Raw genomic sequence first — 12,412 nt, 5'->3', positions numbered from 1 at the left:
TGCTGTAATCACTAGCGATTGTGGCCCCACACCATGTGACTTCACAATGAGGGGGCGTGGCCTGAACCGCGCCCGCAAATAATGTTACATATATCAAAATGGCTCTCGGCAGAAAAAAGGTTCCCCACCCCTGTTCTAGATAAATCAGCTGCACCTATAAAATGGGTGAAAAACCCACTGAACATGCTGTTATATTTAAAAGGTGGATGTTCCGGTTCCAAAGTATTGCTCATATAATTGTTTTTACATGCTCAGCATTTTTCAGGGTGGAGTACTATTTTTTCAGGTTACAATGGGCTGTGCCAAGTATATAAAGAGAATATACAATAGTACTGGTATAATTCACTTTGGTTTAGAGGTTTCTGCTACTGGTAAGTATATGCTTAATCAATTTAACATGATATATCTACTGGAATATGGTGATTAGTAGTATGACAAGAGGATGTATTGCATTTTTTTAAAAAAACCCTAATAATCAATATTTTAAGGATATGCTCATCAGAACAGAACAGATAGACTGTATCATAAGTCAATAGTAACATTGGTTAACTTGCTGTTACAATATATAATAACTGCTGTTATTGTATCAAGATTATCGCTTCAGCAGTGATTTGTATCTAGCTCTGAACAGTCACTTAGGATTATGGTCAGCTTCACCATATATTTGGTTACGATACAGTCAATCTGCTCTGTTCTGATGAATAGCAATAGACTTACGATACAGTCAATCTGCTCTGTTCTGATGAATAGCAATACTGAAGCTATATAATAAGTGAGCAGATATATATATTTTGTGTAGTATTCAGAATTATTATTGACCCAGCGGCCTTATCAGGAATTTTAATTCAACACTTTTTCCTACTTTATGCACAATATCTATTATTTTAACCACGAATGTTATGGTATATATTTTAATATAAATTAATAAAAGTTATTTTTTATTTTATTACCATGTTGCTATTGTAACATCAACATTATCAGAGCCTAGCACTTGCCCATCACCTGAGAGTGCACCCACTAGCCTCACACTTTTTTTCTTTTTTTGTTGGAGTGTATTTTGTGAGCAGGGTAGCACCTCTTCCAATATTCCTTTTCTGTTTAAAGATGGCAAGAAAAGGATGAATATTTATTGGCAAATAACTATACAGAATAATAAGTAAGAAGGGTGAAATCAATTAGAAACATTAGGATCAGAGCGGATTCTTTTTTCTCTTTAAATGGTCACTAGGACCTACCAGTGTTCAGTCAGAAGTGGTCGGATCTCTGACGTGCTACTGCACTTGCAGGGCCTCTCCGCATGTCTTTACTACATTGCTTCTATGAGGACAGGGCGGACTCTGAGACTCTCACCACAGTCAGAGTAATTTCAGTGTCCAAACATAACTGCGAGTATCCTGTACCACCACTGACATATAGTAGTATACCAGGGCTACCATCCGTCGGTGCATTCGCCCAGCCCACACACGTCGCACTACAATGCCCAGCAATTCCCTAAGATCCAGGCTGCTATATTCCACAGAGTTTGCATACCACTATTACACCTACAGTATGATATTCCGGTGTCATTTGTTACTTACTGTTCTACCAGATTATAATAAATCTAAGAACTGGTTAAGCTGTACCACGTGTGGCCTAACCACCACCAGCACTAACACCTGTGTTACACACACAGTATCATCAGTACTTTGGGCAATACATATGTACTTGGGTTTAACTTCTCATCTAGAGGTCTACTGCACTAAATACATTTCCGCTACCCATATCTGTGACAGCTTTCCTCTGCTACTACTATCTCTGTCACCATACTACTCTGCTACTGCTATCTGCTGTCACCATACTACTCTGCTACTATCTGCTGTCACTATACTACTCTGCTACTACTATCTGCTGTCACTATACTACTCTGCTACTACTATCTGCTGTCATCATACTACTCTTCTAATACCATCTGCTGTCACCATACTACTCTCCTACTACTATCTACTATCACCATACTACTCTGCTACTGCTATCTGCTGTAACCATACTACTCTGCTACTGCTATCTGCTGTCATCGTACTACTCTGCTTCTACTATCTGCTGTCACCATACTACCCTACTACTACTATCTGCTGTCACTACTATATTACTCTGCTCCTACTATTTGCTGTCATCATACTACTCAGCTACTACTATCTGCTGTCATCATACCTCTCTGCTACTACTATCTGATGTCACCATACTACTCTGCTACTACTATCTGATGTCACCATACTACTCTGCTACTACTATCTCTGTCACCATACTACTCTGTTACTACTATCTGCTGTCATCATACTATTCTGCTTCTACTATCTGCTGTCACCATACTACTCTGCTACTACTATCTGCTGTCACCATTCTACTCTGCTACTATCTGATGTGACCATACTACTCCGCTACTACTATCTGCTGTCACCATATTACTCTAATACTACTATTTGATGTCACCATACTACTCTGCTACTACTATCTGCTGTCACCATACTACTCTACTACTACTATCTGCTGTCACCATACTACTCTGCTACTACTATCTGCTGTCACCATACTGCTCTACTACTACTATCTGCTGTCACTACTATATTACTCTGCTCCTATTATTTGCTGTCATCATACTACTCAGCTGCTACTATCTGCTGTCATCATACTATTCTGCTACTACTATCTGCTGTCACCATACTTCCCTGCTACTACTATCTGCTGTCACAACTATATTACTCTACTTTTACTATCTCCTGTCACCATACTACTCCGCTTCTAATATCTGCTGTCACAATACTACTCTGCTAACAGCTCGGGCCTGGGAGTACATTAGATGTTTTGTCTATTTTAACTATATAATCTTCTAAGGATAAAATATGCTTTTAAAATGCTGCTATTCAACAGTCATTTCTTCCCAAATGGCCACTGAAAGAAGGGAAAATTATACATTTTATTTTTTTGGAAATTATTATTTTGAAGCGTATAGGGATCAGTGTGCAGAGACATGTTTTTAGTAGAGGATGTACTAAGCAGAAAGTGCTATTGATTTATATTTTTGGTTAAGGATACTAGAAGAATGTTTAGTCTTCTTTTACCTGGGTCTGGCCTTGTATGAAGGGCCCAACAGGGGCCCCAATCAGCTGTTGTGGGGACAAATGCTCCATTTCGCAGCATTGATTTTTACAGAGGGGGCATGGCCAAGTCTCACAGATTTGGACATGCCCCCACAGTTTCACCTGTATGTCTTGATGGTCCTTTCAGCGCTAGCTATTCACCCAAATATGTCTTAATAATAATATGATTTTTTTTAAAATTACTAAATTCTAAAGTATATTAAAGTCACTGTCCTATCCCAAGAATACTCATCGCTAACTCAATTGGAACTTTGAGGATATTTATTATTTATTACCAGTTATTTATATAGTGCACACATTTTCCACAGCGCTTTACAGAGAATATTTGTCCATTCACAACAGTCTCTGCCCCAGTGGAGCTTACAATCTATGTTCCCTATCACATCCACACTAGGGTTAATTTTTTTTTTTTTTGCTGGGAGCCAATTAACCTACTAGTATATTTTTGGAGTGTGGGAGGAAACCGGAGTACCCGGAGGAAACCCACACAAGCACAGGTAGAATATACAAACTCCACACAGTTAGGGCCGTGGTCGGAATTGAACCCACAACCTCAGTGCTGTGAGGCAGTAATGCTATCATTACACCGTGTGTGCTGCCCTAATATCAACTCCAAATGGCTTATTGGTCATAATCTTATAAAACATTTTAATTGTGATACTATATATTTATATTTTTCAGGGATCTTGATGTATTATATATGTTATTAGATTATTATTACCAATTTTCATTAGCATGCCTTTTTTCTGCCTTCCAATTTATACCCCTTTTACACCGGAGCTAAAACCCGGGTTATTGCAGAGTTAACCCGGGCAGCTCCCTGATGTAAAAGGGGAGAGGGTTGGATCGCCGGGTCGAGTGACCCGGCAATCCAGCCCAGGTAAATAGCAGGGTTTAACACGGGTGTAGCCCGTGAAACCCTGCTGTGAGAACAGCGCACTCTGGGGCATGATGACCTGGAGTGCGCTGCAAGCCGGCCGATTGGTCCGGCTTCAGTGGCGCTTGGAGATGACATCATCTCCAAGGGTCCACTTTAACATCGGGAAAGCTGGGTCTATGCAGACCTGACTCCGGTGTGAGCGGTGCCGACTCGGGAATATCCCGAGTCGGCGCCGGCTAAATTCCGGGTCTGATCCGGATAGGAACTCTGGGCCTGATTCAGAGCCGGACGCTCTGACCAGAGCGCTCGCTCTGAATCAGGGCCCTCCTCCATTAAAATGGAGCGTCCTCCTGGACGCTCATACAGCTGTGGGTCACCACCCACAGCATATACGAGCGTCCAAAAAGATGGTCGCGATGGTCTTGACCATCGCAACCATCGGACTTGTGACGGAGACCCTGCGGTAGGGTCTCCCTGCCACAAGCCCTGGAGAGATTTTGGCTCTATCAGAGCCAAAATCACTCCCACTGACATCACTAGTGATGTCAGTGGGGCCGGCTTCAGATGGTAGGCGTTCCCATGGGAATGCCTCCGTCTGGCAGGCACGCCCCCGGCACGCCCACCAAAGGGGGCATGCTGTCAGTCACCATCGACAGCACGCCCCCTTTGGTGCGAGACCCGGAGCGACAGCTTGGCTGTCGCAGTCCGGGTCTCGCGCATGCGCACGACGGAGCTCCCTCCGTCGTGCGCATGCGCAGTGGGGAACATTGACCCACTTGCGAGCGTACTGCCGCTTGCGAGTGGGTCTGAATGACCCCCACTGTTCCAACTCCAGATCAGACCCGGAATTTTGGTGGAAAAGGGATATTATAGGGGTCAATCCAATTAGTAGTGAGATGCGAGTTGCTGTTTTCTCTGCGAATTTGCATTGCGATTTTATTTCAATTGAATTAGCAACTTGCATTGAACTAGTCAGAGTAAACTTGCATATTTCCGTTCGCACCTCCATAAGGGTTATATTTACTAAAATTAGAGTTTTTTTATGTTGCCCATAGCAACCAATCAGATTATAGCTATTATCTTCTAGAATGTGCTAGTTAAATGATAAGCAGAATGTGATTGGTTGCTATGGGCAACATCTCCACTTCTAAAAACTCTCACTTTAGTAAATATACTCCAAAGGGTGAGAGATGGTAAGGAAAATCTTTATTTTAAGGTTAAAATGTCAGAGAACCACTTGGACACTCCAGAATGACTAATTAGGCAATTGGAAGTTTCCAATTAGCTTAATTAGTCCAATAATTGCATGTCAGTTTTTGCGGATTAGAAACATTTCCTCAAATTACCCCAAAGTCAACTATTTTGCTGCTTTATGCACCACAAATTTAATTAGACTATTTATTTATTTATTTGAAATATAATTGCATTTTATATTTTTTACATAGTTTTAAAGTCACCTCAAACGTATCTTTTTTCCTAATTTTATTTTTCATTTTTCATTTTTATTTGTATCAAAATAAACAAAAGTTTAGCTTTTTAGCATTTTTGTTACTTTTCTTTAAAAAATGCACAAATCAGCCATTTAACACTGTTTAAATACTTCAAGTACTTTTCTTATGCCTGCTAACAGCCTTCTGTATATTTTTTTATATTATTTTGGGGTGCAGGAAGGTCACCCGCCTTTTTCAAGCACTTCTCCCACATCGCATTTCGCTGACAATTTGCTACCCCCGCTGTGAATATCGCAAATAGGTCTCTTTAATTGGATTGGATAATTCTCGGGTACGCGCATTCGTGCGAAGTCTACGAGCTTCATGAAACAAACTTGCAACTCACACCTAATTGTATTGACCCCTATAGTGTTTTATTTCCTGATAAGTGCAGTTCCACATCTTTTTGTTGTGGTTTATTAATTTTGTTGGATTAGTTCACTATTCACCATTGAAACTAGCTGCTAAATTTTTGCACTAGTGTTAATTGTTAATATCTAATTGGTTGTTTTGTAGTTATATACTTACCTACTAATAGTGCCAAGGAAACTTTCGTTTGATGCTTTATTGATAAGTGAAGCATTTCTCATTCAGGTTTATTGTTTGACTAAATGAGACCAAATATAAGTTGTATTGACTTACTAAAATGTCATATATCAGTATATTATCCCTTCACACTATGCTGAAGACTTCTTCCTTTCTAGGTCTCTGCTTCCTTTACCTGGCCAGGCTCAGAATATTTTATACTTCTTGCCTCTTTCTTACACTTTATTTTACATGGAGAGAGTTGTCTGCAACAAATCTATTCTTTACTTTCCAGGAATTACCACATCAGAATAAAAATGACTACCCCTCTCATGATATGTCTAGAAACAATTAAGAAAGAGTTTGTTAAGTATGCTGGGCAAGACGAGATATTAAATGAAGCGGAATTTAGGAAATTACTTGATGATAACTTTCTGGAGGTTATAAAGGTGAGTTCTAATCTAAACAGTGGTTTCTTTTTAATAGAGCAACAAATGACAATTATTGAAGTGCTAGCACAGTGCAGCACACCCATGTATGTGAAACTGGACTTCTTTTACAGGTGAGTACATACATAAATCACGCCCACACTAGTACGGCCATTTTCCATATGTGCATCTGGTGCATCTTTCAAGTTTGGTTTTAAAAGTTACCGATTAGCAAAGTGAGGAAATATGTCCATAAAATCCTGAAGAACCTTATGAATTTGAATGCTGGACAGTAGGATCTAAAGCTGGGTATACATTAAACAATATGTGTACCCAGCGATGCGATGGATGACCCCCTCTCCCCCGCTGACAGGTTGACATCCCAGGTGGCCGGAAGACATTAGAGGATCCTGTAAATGATCGCCCGATATGTTGGCCCTTGACATATCCCGCTGCATGGGGTTGTCAGCTGCATCGTCAGGTTGAGCTGCATGTAGGGACGACTTGACGATGTGGCTGGTGACCAAACGGGAGCGTGCAACAGCCGACATAGTGGGTACACACTAGATGATTGTGATGCTATGTCACCCCGATACATAGGAATTGGGCATATTTTCAGAGAGATCATGTGTACATAGCTTTAGTGCTACGCAGCAGACATAACCAGTGGCATATCTATAATGGGTGCAGTGTGTGCGGGGCACACGGGCCCCCAGGTCCAGGGGGACCCCGCACCACACACCCTGCACCCATATTATTTTAAACTTACCTATCCGTGGTCCCGCGGCAGGTGTCAGCGCTGCTCAGAACACTGGAAAATTGGCGCTGCCGCCATTTTTCCGGTGTTCTGTGCATGCGCAGTAAACTCTGGGCACACTCTCCAGGGAGAGAGGAGGGGGCCCCACACAGGGAGTGCACACGGGCCCCCTCCTCTCTTAAGACGCCCCTGGACAAAACATACTTAGGAGAAGCGAGAAAGACATGAGGAAAAGGCACTTCAAGTAGTGCAAATCATTTACTCAACTGTAAAGGTTCCTAGAAGACAAAGCAATTGATCCAAAGTTTAGTATGACAAGCTTCTAATTTTCCATATCCTTAAGAATACAATAGTGTGCCTGCTGCCTCTGTCATGGTCTGTGGAACCTGTTGGAAGATATTACCATAACAGTGTGGTTGTTTATGTGACACCTTACTGTTATTATAAATGGGTTTTGTGGCTGGTGATTATTATGTCATGTGAGTACATAGCATGGATTCCAGGGTAACAGATATCAGAGCCGTAACTAGACTTTTTGGTGCCCTGTGCCAGAAGAAGCATTGGCACCCCCCTCCCGTTTTTTAAATAGAGACATAAGATAGTGCACCTGAAAAAGGGCCATGACTTCATGGGGAAGGACCAGGGAAGAGATAGGGGCACTCCCGTGGCAGCCAGGAGATGCTGGGGATAAAACAAGAGGAAGCTACAAGTGAGAATGATAATAAACAGGAAAACTGACAGGCCTGAACAGTGCCCCCTGCCCTGCAGTGCCCTTTGCCATGGCACAGGTCGCACTACCCTAGTTACGGCCCTGACAGATATAAGTCACCTCAAACACCTTGACACAGAACAAAACAATAATCATCTGGCACAATTAATATAGATCAAGACTCATCATCACAGCAAAATGGAGACTTGTGAGAGATTCAACAGAAAAGCCAACTATCACTTTGAAGGAGTTCAGTGGTTAAGACTGGAGTGAAGCTATCCTGTATGGGAGGGTGGCTAACAGGAAGCCATTACTAAAGAAGAAACATCTGACCGCATTTGTCGTATGAAAACATTGACCCAGCTAAAATATGGGATAAGGTTTTGTGGTCAGATGATTAAAAAATGTAAAACAAACGTAACACTGCCCACACGTGTGGTGCAAACATAACACTGCCCATTCCTTAGTAAATACCATCCCAACAGGGACGTACGGACGTGGCAGCATCATGTTAAGGGGAATGCGTTTCCTCAGCGGGGACGGGAAATCTTGTTAAAATTGAAGGACGGATTGATGGTGCAAAATACAGGGAGACACTGCAAAATAACATGCTTCACTCTGCTAGAAAAGCACAAGACCAAAGCAACACTGGCCTGTTTGAACATCAAAAAAGTGAATGTTCTTCAGTGGCCAAGTCATATTCCAGATCTCAATCCAACTGGGAGTTTGTGGCACTATTTGAAAATTGCAGTCCTCAATTGTCATCCAAATAACTTTAACAACCTGGAGTGGTTTGCAAGGAAGAATGGGCAATATACATTATGAAACAATGTGCAAGCCTGGTAGAAACTTCCCCTAACAGAGTTAAAGCTGCAAAAGATGGTTCTATCAAATTCTATTATCGTGGGGTTAAATACTTAAAGAAAGCAGCATTTTATAGTTTTTATTTAAAAAAAAAAATTCTGCAGGCAAATAATGAATTGTGAGTTTTACAATTTACTTTAAGGGTCTGCTGGTGCGCAATAAAAAAAAAGATAAATCTGTTGAATATTTTGCAATACATTGTTTGTGTAACTTTAAAACTACTGTATTGTGCACCGTTACTGCAGTAATCACCATCAACTTCACTACTTTCACCCATTTATTTAATGTCCTTCACAATCCATGGAGCTAATATTAAAATGCATTGTAGACTTAAAATTAGTTTTCTGAATAAATGTTTTTATATTGCACCTTTAACATACTGTATGTATTTATTAGCGGCCACATGATGTGCACATAAACTGTAGATAGGTATTCAGAAACTGCGGAATCAATGGGTTTTTTCCCCGCGCGCAAGTCCGATATGGTGGTTTTTACGCGAATTTACCTCGCACCTCCATGAGCTGGAGGTAAAGTCCGACTGCGGGGACTCGCGCACGAGAAATCCCTGCTAATTGAATAGGTCCGGTGCGGCAAATAGCCACGGGTTAAAGTCTGCAGCTAATTGAATATGCCCCATAGTGGGGTAGAGATTTTCACTATTTTAGCATGAGCAGAGGCAGAGCATAGCATTGTTGTGCACCATAGTAAATTTGGGTAGAGCCACGTGATGCTACTCCACCCTCTCAGACCCCTGCTCTCCCTTTCTAAGCATGAGAGTCTCTATGACATTTGCAGTGAAACCACTTAAAAGTAACATTTCTCACTATCTATAACCCAGTTAATATTCTCACAATTCTAGCTAATGGTTTATAGTAGCCATCATAATCTCTATCCTCAGAGCAAGAAATAAGAGAAAAAAGTTCTTTATTTTACCAAAGTACCTTTGCTTATACAGAAAAACAGATAATACAGTTGGTTACTTAAAAATTAGACAACATGTACAAATGCAGTTTTTAAATAATCGGAATAAACAAAATAGTCACTTTTTGCCCAAGTTATTAGAATGTTCCCTGAGACTAGCAGTAAGGGTTGGTTTTTCCATCTCAAAGAATAAACATGAATTTTTGGACTCCATGGGGTAAAGTTACTAAGATGGGAGTTCTATTTATGAAGTGATTTTGCCCATAGCAACCAATCAGATTCTACTTCTCATTTATCTAGCACCTTCTAGAAGATAATACCTGGAATCTGATTGATTGCTATGGGAACATCACTTCTTAAAAGAACTCCCATTTTAGTAAATTTTCCCCATTAATCTGCTGTTTCTCTCCTCTCTCATGGGCGTTTGATGATACGTCATATGACTTTTGGTCCTGCCCCTACTGTATACAGTATGCAAAAAATCTTAAAATAATTATGTTTCTGGGTTTGTGCGGCATCCCCCTAAATGTATTATAGTATTTCCAAGCGTGACTTTGTACCAAAAATCATTAGTTAATGTCGTTTTGAACCCTAGTTAATAGTTATGCAAGTACTTTTATATCTTTCCTATGTAATAGGTGGATCCATTTGAAATATCCCATATCCCTAGACTTTTTAGGCAATTTTATCAAATTTGATGATCCCAACTGTATTCTAAAGATAATTTTTAGGGGAAAAATACATTTGGCTATTCAGGCCCTGTATGAATCCATTTTATTATACTGACAAATGGTTCCAGAAATAAACTGGGCCTCCTGCTGGGGTTGGCAATCATCCTGATGAAACTCAAGTGTGAAAAATCCATTTGAAGTTGAACCTTTGGAATGAAATCTCATTTCTAAGACCAGAAATGTTCTATATGTTAAAATGACCCTATTGTACTGTTATACTCCTCCTGGAGTTAAGACAGGGTTAACTGTTTCAGAGCTTAGAGGGATCATCCACAATACTTTTTGGTAATATTGGCGCCCATTTATCAATTAATTTTACCATATGCATTGAGTTTTAAGACTTGTTGCGTATGATAAATGATGCTCAAGGCAATCAGCTCCCAACTGTCATATTTCAAATAGATGACAGTTGGGAGCTGATTGGCTGGAGCATCATTATCATGCGCAACAAGTTTTAAAACTTATTGCATATGATAACACTTGTTGATAACTGTGCCCCATAGTATTTTTATTATTTACACAAGTGCCCATTTCTACACTTCTACAATAACTATTATGTGAAGACTTGTAGAACATGGAGTACAGTATGTCAGTGCTATCCCTGAGACAACTCTTTAATGCATTGGGCAAGGAAGAAAATAAGAGTTTTTCAGTCTTTGACAAATATGTCCAGAATGAAATTTTTTGGAAACTGGTTAATTAATGTTAAAAAATAAAATAATTGATTGAAACAAGTTTTAATTTAGAGTGACCAATTCACTCACTCCGGGGCTCGCTACAAAAGGAGTGGCTGTCGATGTTGATCGACAGCCAAGGGTCTCGTCACAAGCCCCGATGGTCGCGATGGTCTCGACCATCACGACCATCACCTGGTCACTCGCTAAAGCTGTGAGTGGTCACCCACAGCTTAGCGAGCAGCCAGGAGGCCAGATTTTAAAAAGGAAGCGGCCACCCTCATTCAGAGCGAGCACTCGCATTTTGCGAGCGGCTCTGAATGAGGTCCAATGTGTCCAGTACCAGGAGATCAGTGTTGCTGTCACTTCATTTTATAATACTGCTGGCAATAATTTAGCATTTATTTTCTCTGCAGAAATCAGAACATTCTGAAGTGATTAAGCAACTACTGAAAGAAGCTGAACCTTCCATAAAAGCAGGAGCCAACTTCGAGAAATTTGCATCAGTAATTTGTGGTTTATTAATGGGTTTCTGTAAAACTCAATTAATCAGTAACATAAAACCCATCTGATTGAACTGGAGCCGAACAGCAATATTTATCAGCTACTACTTTTGTTTTCAGCATAGCTATACCCTACCTACAAAGTACATTTTACATAATGAAGTTAGTGATTTAATTTCATGTCTTATAATGATGTAGTAGCTTATGGTATTTTTGCAATGTATGCTTTATATACACATCTATACTTCTGTCTTAGTTTCCAGCTGCTGGCTAATAAAGCAATCTATTGGTAAAAATATATCTCTGTATGTCTATCTGAAAGATTATTGAGTTTAAAAGAAACATAACAATAAAATTAACCTATGTATTATTTTTAAACAGAAATACTTAAGGTACAGGCAATTATCTTAATTATCTGAACTATTTCATGCCACATACAGGGGGTGGGGAACATAGTCAGCAGCAATTCTGTAATCCTATCGGAAAATATTTCTTGCAACATGTAGTACATACTTGTCGACTTATTATATCTCCTCTACGGGAGAAACACGGAAAGGAGACGTAGCTTGCCAATTCGGGGGGCAGTGCCAGGCTCCTATGTCATTAGGCACCGGAAGGGGCGGGGCTAAATTATGCATTTTCATGTCGTTTAACCCTATCCCCTCCATACGGAGCCATGATTCCCAGCAAATATCTCCCCATCCGGCCCACCTCATTAGTAAGTGGTTGGGATGTGGGAGATCCAGGCACTCTTCCAGGGCACGGGAGGCTACCTGAAAATTCGGGAGCCTCC

The 12,412-nt window shown here is 40.5% G+C and overlaps 1 long non-coding RNA gene across 1 annotated transcript; it reads left to right on the top strand.

Annotated features, from left to right (window-relative positions):
• Window positions 1-322: 322 nt before the first annotated feature.
• LOC148479025 (uncharacterized) lies at window positions 323-11,917 on the top strand. Its single transcript, XR_015872011.1, has 3 exons — window positions 323-371; window positions 6,328-6,481; window positions 11,533-11,917. It is a non-coding gene; the product is annotated as an uncharacterized LOC148479025 (long non-coding RNA).
• The last annotated feature ends 495 nt before the right edge of the window (window positions 11,918-12,412 follow it).

The sequence above is a fragment of the Taudactylus pleione genome, unplaced genomic scaffold, assembly GCF_031769625.1.
Source record: "Taudactylus pleione unplaced genomic scaffold, aTauple2 ptg000642l, whole genome shotgun sequence".
NCBI classification, from domain to species: domain Eukaryota; kingdom Metazoa; phylum Chordata; class Amphibia; order Anura; family Myobatrachidae; genus Taudactylus; species Taudactylus pleione.
Note: the sequence above shows the minus strand (reverse complement) of the source record. Positions and strands in the feature narration are given on the sequence as shown.